This window comes from Momordica charantia (assembly GCF_013281855.1).
Source record: "Momordica charantia cultivar OHB3-1 chromosome 8 unlocalized genomic scaffold, Mcharantia_2.0 BLBB01000008.1, whole genome shotgun sequence".
Lineage (NCBI taxonomy): Eukaryota > Viridiplantae > Streptophyta > Magnoliopsida > Cucurbitales > Cucurbitaceae > Momordica > Momordica charantia.
This window is the reverse complement of record NW_028275166.1, coordinates 17,856,336-17,868,957: the sequence shown is the minus strand read 5'-3', so window position 1 is coordinate 17,868,957 and position 12,622 is coordinate 17,856,336. Positions and strand designations below refer to the sequence as shown.

The following is a 12,622-nucleotide window of genomic DNA, read 5'->3' as shown; positions in this document are numbered from 1 at the left end:
TGTAGGCAAGCTAAATCTAGACTTAAACCGCATGGCTTATATTCTCCTTTGTCCGTTCCAATTGCTCCTTGGTTGGATATATCAATGGACTTTGTCTTAGCTTTACCAAGGACTAGGAAAGGTAGAGATAGTATATTTGTGGTTGTTGACAGATTTAGTAAAATGACTCATTTCATTCCATTTCACAAAACTGATGATGCTAAATACATTGCGGATTTGTTCTTTATAGAGATTATTCGATTGCATGGCATTCCTTACAGCATTGTTAGTGATCGGGATATAAAATTCTTGAGTCATTTTTGGCGTGTCTTATGGGGAAAGTTAGGTACTAAGCTAGTCTATTCTACTACATGTCACCCTCAAACGGATGGTCAAACTGAGGTAGTAAATAGGACATTGATTACTATACTTAGGACTGTTATTGATAAAAATATCAAATCTTGGGAGGATTGTTTGCCATTTGTTGAATTTGCTTACAATAGGGTTGTCCATAGTACTATTAAGTGCACTTCTTTGAAATTGTTTATGGCTTTAATCCTATAACACCTCTTGATTTGCTACCTTTGCCACCTACTGAATTTGTGAATTTTGATGCTAATGCTAAGTTGAATACGTTCATAAGCTACACAAGGAGGTCAAGAGAGGATTGAGAAGCAAATGTCAATATTGCTTCCAGAATAATAAGGGACGAAGGCATCTTATATTCAACCCGGGAGATTGGGTGTGGGTGCACTTTCGAAAGGAGAGATTTCCCGTCCAACGACATTCTAAGCTCAATCCTAGGAGAGAGATGGTCCATTTCAAGTTCTCGAGCGCATCAACGACAATGCTTATAAAATTGATTTACCAGGTGAGTATGCTGCTAGTGCAACTTTAATGTTGCTGATTTGAGTCCTTTTGATGTAGGTGGATGGCTATGATTCGAGGACGAATCCTTCTCAAGAGAGGGAGGATGATGTGAACCAAGGAAGCATCATTGACATGCCTCAAGACCCATAACGAGATCAAGAGCCAAGAAGCTAACAAGCTTACTTTCTCATGTTCAATACTTGGTGAGCTCGGCTAGGGATGATCAAGAGAGAGATGGAACTTTTCAAGTGAATATCTTCCAAGTAGAGCATAAGGGAGACGTTGCATTAAATGAACTCTAAGTTCATTTAAAGGAGCTGAAGTAAAGTGGAGTTTAACTCAAGTTGCATTCAATAAAGCCAAGTTCGATTTAAGGAACTCAAGTTGCATTAAATGAACTTAAGTGCATTTCAAGCTTCATTTATTGCAAGTCATCCATCAATTAATGGAACTACACTTCAAACTACTTTAAGTGAAGCTTCATTTATAATTGGGAGGTTACAAAGACTTTGAAGAGTGACCAAGACTTCAATTCTCGGATTTAAACCTCTTTTTATTATATTTTCAGTTTTAAACATTTCATTTATGTGTTTTAAGTTACATTTTAGCTAGTGGATGTTATGGTCATCATGTAATTGGGAGTTACAACCTTTCAAATGCCTTTAGGTTACTTTTAGGGTTGTTTTGGAGGCTATAAATAGCCTAGTTTGCTTCCTTTGAAAGACAGATTTTGGATGTTGAATGAAAGTTGCTATTTTGCTTCAAAAGCCTGGAGCTTGTTTTTCTTTGCAATTCTTGAGTGTTAAATTTGCATGCTAGAGTCATTCAAGTAGCCTTGATCAAGCTATCTTGTGGAGTGGTTCGAATCTTGAGTTTAGAAACAAGTTTTCTCTACTCTTGATATTGCTCATCAAGGTAAATTCGTTCTAACTTCTTCCTTGGGTTGACATCATCTCGATTTAGGGGTTTTAGCATTTGTGATCTAGGGGTTTGCATAACCATAAGGGTTCTTAGATCTAATTGGCTATTGTTTTCTTATCACTTAGCCAAAGTAACCTATCTACAATTGAAAATAGTTTTATATTTGAAATATAAAACAAAAGAAATCTAACGTAACTAACATAAATTACCTATCAAAAGAATTACGAAGTACACTCAAACAAGATAAAAATAGAAATAGGTACAAGAAAACTCCACCATGGTGCAGGCTCATTCTCAGCATGTAGACTTAAAATATGGACTACAAGGATGGTATTTGGTTTTGGTTTTCTCCTGGCAGTCTCATATGCATTTAAGACTGCTACTCAAATGATTTCTTCTCACTCAACCATGGACAATGCTTAGTTTTTAGTAGTCTTAAACCCTCTTGGCATATCCGATTAATTTATCATCTATAATGGATCTGTAGATGAATTTGGCCTAAAAATCCAGCCAATGGGCCAAACGGCTCTCCTTGTCCTTGTGCCATTCTTTATGGTTTTCTTGAAAAAAAAAAACTCATCATGAACTACAAAAACACACTTATTAAAAAGTTCATAAAAATAAGCAGTAGACAAAAACTTCCCTCATATAGATTTAACTTTAATGAACTTTTAGAGGCTTCTAAATTTCAACTGATTTACTCGAGCTTATTCGATCTTCCTCCAACTACAACCATGTCATAGTTTCTCCTCTTTAAAGCCCAATATACTTCACAATTCAGCTCGAGGGGTAGGTTAGATACTTTTCTACAATTGTTTTTGGGAATTGAGACTTCTGTTTGAACATAAAATCTTTCCTTTGCATATGTCTCATCCTCTTTTGTTTCTTTATTTTCTTCATGCTTAAGATGTATGGTGAATTCCCCATTTTCTATGTCTTGAGAAAACTTTTGAGCGAAATAAGAGAGTGGTCTCATATCTATAAGCGAGTTGTCTTGAAAAGAATTTTGATGGAAATGAGAGAGTGATCTCATAGCTGCAATCGGTGGATTTGAGCCTACTGCAAACTCATTATGAGAACTACTCCCATCCTCTTCATTTTCTAATCCATTTTTTTCATTTTGAAAATGAATGTTCCACGCATGCTTATGTATGTCTTGCTTATCATTCAAAACTTGCTGAGGGAATGGAGAGAGTGATTCCAAATTTACGAGCATTAGGTTTGGGCCTATTGCTACCTCATATTCATCTTTTTGTTCAATTACGCCTCAACCGACTACTCTGGTTCAACTTCTTTCACCTTCTCTACCTCGTTGGCCACATCAGAGATAGTTAGATCATTATTTTTTCGCTGGGAGCTCTGGTTCTTCATAAACTAGCTCGTTCCCTAGGTTCAGAAATTGAAGAGGAGCAGGATCGGAAGCGGTAAGCCACCTCTCTTCGTTTTGCTTTTCTGTCTAAGGTTTTTGTGAAAGGGATGCCCCGGATCTGACATGTCGCTTGCTGAAAAGCTAGCTCCTACTCCTACTCATTCTCCTCCTTCATCGTCGTTGGTCCTTCGTTCGGATTCTGCTCTCGCAGTTCTCAAAGTAACGTCAAAAGGAAGTATTTTTTATTGCCCTCTGACCTTTTCTAGGCCCCCTGGTATAGTTCTGTCCATTATCCTTTAAGTTTTCCAGTATAACCTTCCTGTAATAGGCATTGGACAACTTTGTGATGATCGCCAAAGCTATGCGCCATCTTTACATTGTTCAGTGATACATTCATCATATTTTTTAGGCGAAGTAAGGGTGAGCTCGACGAGAGTTGGAGACGCTGTGGAGTTAAAATAGTGTGATTCCGAGTAAAAGGGGTAAGAAATAGGGCGTCATAGGAATTTCGTTCACTCAATTCAATCAAAACGCAATTGATTTGGATATATTAGACCCAAAAGACTAAAGGCCCCTACTAAAAGGCGAGCACTGAAATTCAAGAACTTTTGTTCCTTAACACTTTTGGTGTTGCTTCTTTCAAATCTTGCTTTAGGTTTGATGTTAAACCGATTCATTGGATTAGTCTCGATCAAGCTAATTCTGGAGTGAGTCGTCTTAGGATCTAGGAGTGACCATCGTAGATTCTAAGTCCGATCTAAGAGTGATTCATCTTCTAACCTTACTCTTGGTTGGAATCATTCGGTAAGTTAGTCGTTTTCGTGAATGTTTGCAAGGATCCTAGAAGGACTTCTAGCTTTGTATACCCGAGCAACCTTGGCGCTTATCACCCCCCCCCCCTGAAATCAAATCCTGGATTCGCCACTATGTTCCATGTTAGGTCAGCCAAAAGGTAAAATTCTTCATCCTATTTATTATGCAAGTAAGACTTTTAGTCAATTGAACTATACTATGACTGAAAAAGAACTTTTAGTAGTTGTTTTTGTATATGATAAGTTTTGTTCATATTTAATTGGGATTAAGGTGATAGTCTTTACAGATCATTATGCATTAAAATATTAGTTTGCTAAGAAAAAACCAAAGCCTAGGTTGATTAGATGGATGTTGTTGCTACTGGAGTTTGACTTAGAAATTAGACATATGTTGGTGGTATGACCCCAGCTCTTCTGGTCGGGAAACAAAAGTGGCAAGAAAATGCATTTAAACTTTCATTTAGAGCTAAATGAGCGTCTACAGTGAGACTTGCGAAAAGTAAATGGCTATGTAACGCCCGTGAGTTTTCGGGTTATTTTCATTTTAAGTTTTAAATCGAGCGTTTGGATTTTTCCCTAAGAGGTTAATTTAAATTCTTAGATTTTCTTATTTCGGAGTTCTAGTCTTGGGAAAATTAGAATTAAGTTTATTTTTGTTGGATTAAGATAAATTAAGTTTTCGAATTTTGGACAGAGATTTTGTTTAAATCTTAATTCAAAGTTTTTGAAATTTAATTTTCTCTCTTAGACTCTATTATTGGGTTTGAATTTTAAGTTAATCTCTTAAACAAATTATCCAAATTCTTTTTAAGGTGGGTTTCCTTTTAACAAAAGGATTGGAAAGAGAAAACTCTATTTATTGGATCATGAAGCCTCTGACATCATATTTATTTTTGGTAAAAAGAGAAAAGAAAACAAAACAAAAAAGAAACGAAAAGAAATCCTAACCACATCTCTTTCTTTTCCTCTATCCTTCTCTTGTACCCTAGCCACCACCCACCATTGTTCCTCATTCTCCAGCGACAGCACCTCACGGCGACAACAGGGGTGCTTCCCCATCTGGCGAACCCGTAGCAGCAACAAATTTGTGTCGGCGTCTTTCGAGCAGCAGCAGCGTCTCCTCAAACCAGCAGTGACAGAGAGCACGATTTCAGCAGGGACTCGCGTTTTCCGGTGTTCCAGCAGCGACGTAACCTCCTGGCAACAACGGCGGCGTTTCATTGAACTTCAGCGGTGGTCCGACGTGTTCTGTGGTGGCACGGCGTCTTCTGCGGCGGCGCGGTGTGTTCTGCAGCGGTGCGATTTCTCGTCAGCAACGACGACGCGACGAGTTTTGCCGCAGCCACGATCTTCCTCGGTGTTTTCCTCGACATTTTCCGGTCGTGGGTATATTCGATGACCCCGACAACATAGATCCGTGAAGCTTAGCAAGTTCCTGTGACGTTCTTCTTTGTTTCGGTAACTTTTAGCATTACCCATCGCTTTTTGACATTGGAACAACAAGTCTAAGGCCATTCGAAGTCTATTTTGGGAGCACGAACCTCCTCAGCGTCTACCCACTCCTAACCCATGTTGTTTTAGTGTGAGTTAGTAGGTAACGACTCACCTAAACTCAGTTTCAATTATATTTTAAGTGCTTCTAATTGGTTACTAACCTCGAGATCGTACTCCTTTTGTATTAGGAAGTCTTCGACAAGCTTAGGAGCTTTAGGACATTTGTGTAAGTAGTTCTTACTTTTGAGGATGTTTGTTCTTCTTTCTATGAAACGTTTGTGTGCTTGTGTTTGCTTGTTTATGGTTGTTTATACTATGTTACTATTCGTATAGTTCTAGATGAGATATTGGTTATGTTGTTGGTTCTGTTGATTGATTGTGCCTCTCTTATGAATTATATATGTGGTTGATGGATCATGCTAGGTTATTTTGAGTTGATTGATATTACGTATGATTTGTGTTTATTGCATACTGGACTATTATGAGATGATTGATGCATGGGTCATGGCTTAAAAGCATCCAGGACCTTGCTAAGAGTTTGGTTATGTTATGAAGAGAATGGGTGAGTATCAGGGCTAGAGGACTGATACGTCACTAATTGGGTATTGAGGCTTCGGGTAAATGGTCGGGGGTCGATACGTCAACTTTGGACAAAGATGAGTGTCGAGGCTTCGGGTAAATGATCGAGGGCGATGCAATGAGTCTTAAAGGTAAGGCAAGTATTGGGGCCTTGAGAGGAAAAGACAATGACCAATACGTTGCGCAGACATCGAGGCCTTGAATAGATGGTCAAGGGTCGGTGCAACAGTTTGGGGCCTTGGGTAAATGGTCAAGGGTCAAACACCAAGCGCCATAGAGAAGTATCGAGGCTCTGGGTAGATGGTTAGAGGTCGATACAACTTGAAGGAGTAAGACTTGGAGGAATAGGAAAGAGAATTAGTGAATCATGTTGTGAGGATTGTGTTTTGGGCATGTAGTTGCATGTTTAATTGAGCTTATATTATATAAAGCAACTTGTTAAGCATATTGTTTGAAATCCTTGTAAAGCATGTTGATTGTGCGTGACCCTTTAGGTAAAGACTGCTTACTGAGTACTAGTTTTTTTACTCACCCCCTCCTTTTTCCCTTAGTTTTTACAGGTAATGAGGTCACTCACAGGAACGGTGATGGCGAGGAGGAGACTTGACTAGTTTGACCATATAGCGTTGCGTCATTGTATTTTAGTTAGGATAATCGGAGTTGTTTCTATTTAGTTTTTCTATTATTTGATCAGCAGGTGGATTTGTTTAAGTTTTATGTTCCAATGATGTTTTAAGATATCAGTTCGTTATTTTTTTTAGAACTCTAGACACGTTTAGTTAGTTTGGTTGTGGTATTAGAACTTTTAGAGTAATAAAGTTTATTTCATGAGAATGTTGAGCAAAATGTAGTTATTTTATTTTGTTGATGTTGAGATGAATAAGAGGTTTTAACAACGTGCCCCAGTTGAGTTGTTTGAAATTTGGGGGCGTTACAGTTGGTATAAGAGCGAAGTTGTTCTTGTAGACTGGCCTAGATCCTAAGTCGTTTAGTGTTATGGTTTTTCTTGGTCTCCTCTCTATCACCGAGTGCGTGGACTTTGTTATCTTATGATTGATTGATTTACGAACTTATTATTCTTTTATGTTTTTACTTGATTTGCTTATGTTTGTTTATGTTTGTTTCATGAGTTGTCATGTTGATGATTGTGTGATGCATTTTCTAGTATGTTTTGTGACTCAAGGTGATTCATTCCATTATTTATTGTTACTTGTCGGTGGATGAGCAGAGTTGGAAACTGTTGGATTAAAGTTTTAGTATGAGAGTAGCTCAGTGGAAGCGTGGTGAGAATTATCATCATTTAGTATTGCTAGTAGTTTAATTCTCTGGTACGAGTGGAACTTTTAGGTGGCTGTAGCAACGATCCTCAATTGTTTGTACTTTTCTTCTCTTGAAAGTAATAGTGTTTAAATTATTATAGTTTTAAGTATTCTTTTGTATATTGGTCCTTGTTCCCTCTATTCTATTTGGTAAGCGAGTCTTAAGTTAGAACCATTAGGTGGTTCGTGGTAGGTCTTCACGCTGTTAGCTTCTATGTTAGTTATCAGTTATTAAGTGAAAGTGAGAAAGTTCTTTATTAATCAAAATACCCACCAAGAGTAAGGTAGCAATGAGCCATCTTAGTAAAGATGTTGCAAGGAAAAAAAAAACTAAGAAGTATAAGAAGATTTAGGTCAAGCACTAAAGGATCATTTGACTAGTCAACTTCCGACGACCTAAGTTTTGTAAGGTGGGTAGTCTGTAACGCTCCGAGTTTTCGGGTTATTTTCATTTTAAGATTTAAACGAGCCTTTTTGGATTTTTCCCTAAGAGGTTAATTTAAATTCTTAGATTTTCTTATTTTGGAGTTCTAATCGTGGGAAAATTAGGATTAAGTTTATTTTCGTCGGATTAAGATAAATTAAGTTTTCGAATTTTGGAAAAATCTTAATTCAACGTTTTGGAAATTTAATTTTCTCTTTTGGACTCTATTATTGGTTCTAATTTTAAGTTAATCTCTTAAACAAATTATCCAAATCCTTTTTAAAGTGGGTTTCCTTTTAACGAAAGGATTAGGAAGAGAAAACTCTATTTATTGGATCATAAAGTCCTTTGTGACATCATATTTATTTTTGGTAAAAAGAGAAAAAAACAAAACGAAAAAAAGGAAAAGAAACCCTAACCACATCTCTTTCTTTTCCTCTCTTGTTCTCTTGTACCTTAGCTGCCACCCACCATTGCTCCTCATTCTCCAGCGACAACACTTCATGGCAGCAACAGCGGTGCTTCCCCATCCGGTGAACCCGTAGCAGCAGCAGATTTGCACTGGCGTCCTTCGAGTAACGGCAGCGTCTCCTCGAATAAGCGGCGACAGAGGGCTCGATTTCAGTAGGGCTCGCGTTTTCCGGTGTTCCAGCATCGATGCAACCTCCTGGCAACAACATCGGCGTTTCTTTGAACTTCAGCGGCAGAGCGGCGTGTTCTGCGGCTACGCGGTGTGTTCTGTGGCAGCGCGATTTCCCATCAACAATAGCGGCGCGACGAGTTTTGCAGCAGCCACGATCTTCCTTTGTGTTTTCATGGACGTTTTCCGGCCGTGGGTGTATTCGATGACCCCGAACAACATAGATTCGTGAAGCCTCGCAAGTTCCTATGACGTTCTTCTTTGTTTCGGTGACTTTCAGCATTACCCATTGCTTTTTGACATCGGAACAACAAGCCTAAGGCCATTCGAAGTCTATTTTGGGAGCACGAATCTCCTCGGCATCTACCCACTCCTAACCCATGTTGTTTTAGTGTGAGTTAATAGGTAACAACTCACCTAAACTCGGTTTCAATTATATTTAAGTGCTTCTAATTGGTTACTAACATTGAGATCGTACTCCTTTTGTTTTAGGAAGTCCTCGACAAGTTTAGGAGCTTTAGGGTATTTGTGTAAGTAGTTCTTACTTTTTGGGATGTTTGTTCTTCTATGTATGAAAAGTTTGTGTGCTTGTGTTTGCTTGTTTATGGTTGTTTATACTATATTACTATTCCTATAGTTCTAGATGAGATATTTATGTTGTTGGTTATGTTGATTAGTTGTGCCTCTCTTGTGACTTATATATGTTGTTGATGGATCATGTTGGGTTATTTTGAGTTGATTGATATTTACGTATGGTTTGTGTTTATTGCATACTGGACTATTATGAGATAATTGATGCATGGGTCATGGCTTAGAAGCATGCAAGACCTTGGTGAGAGTTTGGTTATGTTATGAAGAGAATGGGTGAGTATCAGGGCCAGAGGGCTGGTACGTCACTAGTTGGGTATCGAGGCTTTGGGTAAATGGTCGGCGGTCGGTAAGTCAACTTTAGACAAAGATGAGTGTCGAGGCTTTGGGTAAATGGTCGAGGGTTGATGCGATGAGTCTTAGAAATAAGGCAAGTATTGGGGCCTTAAGAGGAAAGGACAAGGACCAATACGTTGTGAAGACATTGAGGCCTTGAATAGATGGTCAAGGGTCGGTGCAACAGTTTGGGGTCTTGGGTAAATGGTCAAGGGTCAAACACCAAGCGCCGTAGAGAAATGTCGAGGCTCTAGGTAGATGGTCAGAGGTCGATACGACTCGAAGGAGTAAGAATTGGAGGAATAGGAAAGAGAATTAATCAATCGTGTTGTGAGGATTGGGATTTGGGCATGTAGTTGCATGTTTAGTTGAGTTTATATTATATAAAGCATGATAACTTGTTAAGCATATTGTTTGAAATCCTTGTAAAGCATGTTGATTGTGCGTTACCCTTTAGGTAAGGGCTGCTTACCTAAAGGTAAGTTTTGGGGTGTGTTAGGTTTGACTTTTTGCTGCAAAAACGTGACTGTCGGGACATGTTTGACCATAAAAACAATCCATTTTTCTTAATATTTAATTAAAAGTGTTTACATATTCTTAAAATATGATATAAGGAGAATATTTCTAGGTAATTAGCAATAGAAAGTGTTTTGAGAGAAATTGAAGTAAAACGTGGTCTAACTTGGCAAAAACTCACAAAATTCTCATGTTGCAGGAACTATGCACATAGCGCATATTTGCCAAGTTTTCCAAGACGTGTGTTTCACTCACGGAGGGCACGGAAGTCATTTCACAAATGTTTAGTTGGAACAAAATCAGCCTAGTCCAAGTCAAATTATAACAACCCCTTACCTCCTATTTTGGTGGGGAGTTCAACCAACTTGGATCCGTACATAAGGAGAGTCTCCTCTTGCATTCCAGCATCCATTCCAATTGATACATTCGCATTCATTGTCGTTCTCTCAAAGAGTTTTAGCATCCATTTTCAGTCTAAATTCGTTGTAGTTATTTTTCCCTTTGTTACTCTCTTGTATTTTCGAAAACTCTAGTGTTGTTCTTGTTTTAATTCAAGTTCTTTCATTTTTCTTCAACTTTTTTAATTTACTTTAACGTTGTTTATCAAGTTTAAACTCTCTTCAAGCTCGAAAGAGCCAAGAAGGTTAAGCTGAAACTCATTGTACGTTGATTTTATTTAATTTAAATTAATGGAAATTATTCCTCTTATTCCTTTGTTTGTTTTCTTCTCTTTAGTTATGCACTAATTTATTTTTCAATCTCTATGTGGAATGTCTTAGCCAAAATTACTTAATTTTAACACGGTCAAGAAAAAGGCAAAAATGTGCCGGGTGCATTTATGGATTGGTTTCTATAAACTTTTCTTTACATCTTTTCTTAATTTGGCCACTGGAAAATCGATCTCTGTACCAAAGCCCGATAGTGAGAAGATTAGTTAGGTAAAATTTTAGGAAACCAATATGGGATGTAACTTAAACATAAGTGCATAAACCACGATCTTAAACATAGGCCCTCTGACCCATAAAAGCAAATCAGTTGATATTTACATTCTATGATTGTAATCCATGTTTGTGCAAATAAGTTTGTTGGTCTACTTTGTTTATCTGCTTTGATAACTGAATTGTGTCTGAAAGCAAGTGTAAGAGTATAGCAAGCCGACATTGTAACTCCAAGGAAGCCAGATACTTTAGTTAGGCGTCTGTGGCTATATTCTAATAGGATATGAGAATTGCTCCTCTAATGCCGCGAAATTAGAAGCTAGAACTGCAAGCTTACATGCCAAGTATCAAGCTCTCAAACACAAATACTCCTGCCTCTTATCCATTGCATATGATACATGTCAATTCCTTCATGACATATTTTGAGATGCCGCCATCTATTACGGATGATTTGAAGGACGAAATCCCGTCTTCTTCATGATAGCCCGAATTTTTTTACCATGATTCCGACAATGTCTAGAGGAGTCCCCTCCTACCTTTATTTCTTGCATTTACTTGTTCGTTTGAACTTGTTTTGGTAGGTTAGTCTTCTTTTTAGTTAGGTTTGTTCTTTTGCTTAGTTAGACTTGTTTTTATTTTGGATTAACATGCATGTCTACTATGGAACATTTTGTGAACATCGATATGAATAGTTGCCATGCGAAACGGGTGCATCATATTTTGAGCTTTGTTATTCATTTGTCCCTTGTTTCTACAATGTCAATGTTCCAATGAATAGCATGCTTATCTTTTTAATGAGTCGCTCTCTATTTTGTTCTTTATGTTCGTATCTCATGTCAATGGAAATAGTTATGGATATGTATTACTTAGGTTTTTCTTGTGATCAAGCCATGCGTCATTTTCTACCTTTTTTGTTAATAAAATTCTTTTATGCCTCTTTGGTCTCTAACCCTCTATTTGGCGTCAAAAAAGTTTAAGAAATGATTTTAAATTTCATGACTTGAAATCTGAGAAATGATTTAAACTTATTTATCTTGTTTGAAAGGACAATGATTTAAAATTAATTGAATTAAAACTTTTTGTTTGGATGTTCGCTGGAAATGAAAAGAGAATAAAAATTTTACTAATTTTGGCTTTTAATATGAATTTGGTAATTATAAATTCAAATATGACCAGGTTGAATATGTAATTTACTTTAAAATTTTATGAAATCCTGCAGAATCCGACCATTTTGATATGGAAATTTTTTTTTTTACGGATTTGAAATAAACAATGTGATAAGAATCATGGTGTTCCGCACGTCTCCACTGGACCTATTACACGAGCCAAGGCTAAGAAGCTTCAACAAGCATTCCTTATTCACGTACAAAATTAGATAGGCTCAGTTCAACCTTTATTTCAGATGCTGCAAAATAATCCAAGAGAGGACGATGTTGTGAAGGTCAACGTTTGCAAGATTGACGTTGTGCCAATATTTTAAAGATTCATTTGTTGTTTCTAAGTCATCAAACTTTGCTTGTAATTTTTGAGTTTTTGGTCTTCCAAATTATGGTTTCAACTTTAGAGTTCAATTCTGGGAAGTTATTAAGTAGACCAATTGTGGTCATTACTACTTATGGGTTTTATTTTGGAAAGTGAAGGGTTGGGGGTTTCACTCATATAATGTCTATAAAAAGCCCCATCCAAGCAATGTAAAAGGCAGATTTTAGCTGAATGAAATTTGATCTCTCAAGAGACATTTTCTTTAGAAATCTCATTGCCATTTCTAAGGTTTCTTGCAATTCTTGTGATAGATTGCATTTTGAGCCATTCAATCCAGCCTTGATCAAGTTTGATT

The 12,622-nt window shown here is 37.4% G+C and overlaps 1 long non-coding RNA gene across 1 annotated transcript; it reads left to right on the top strand.

The window, feature by feature from the left end:
- Positions 1-4,866: 4,866 nt before the first annotated feature.
- On the top strand, positions 4,867-10,497 carry LOC148209681 (uncharacterized). The gene is made up of 4 exons (XR_015792957.1): positions 4,867-5,545; positions 5,634-5,671; positions 6,576-8,937; positions 10,047-10,497. It is a non-coding gene; the product is annotated as an uncharacterized LOC148209681 (long non-coding RNA).
- Positions 10,498-12,622: the final 2,125 nt, after the last annotated feature.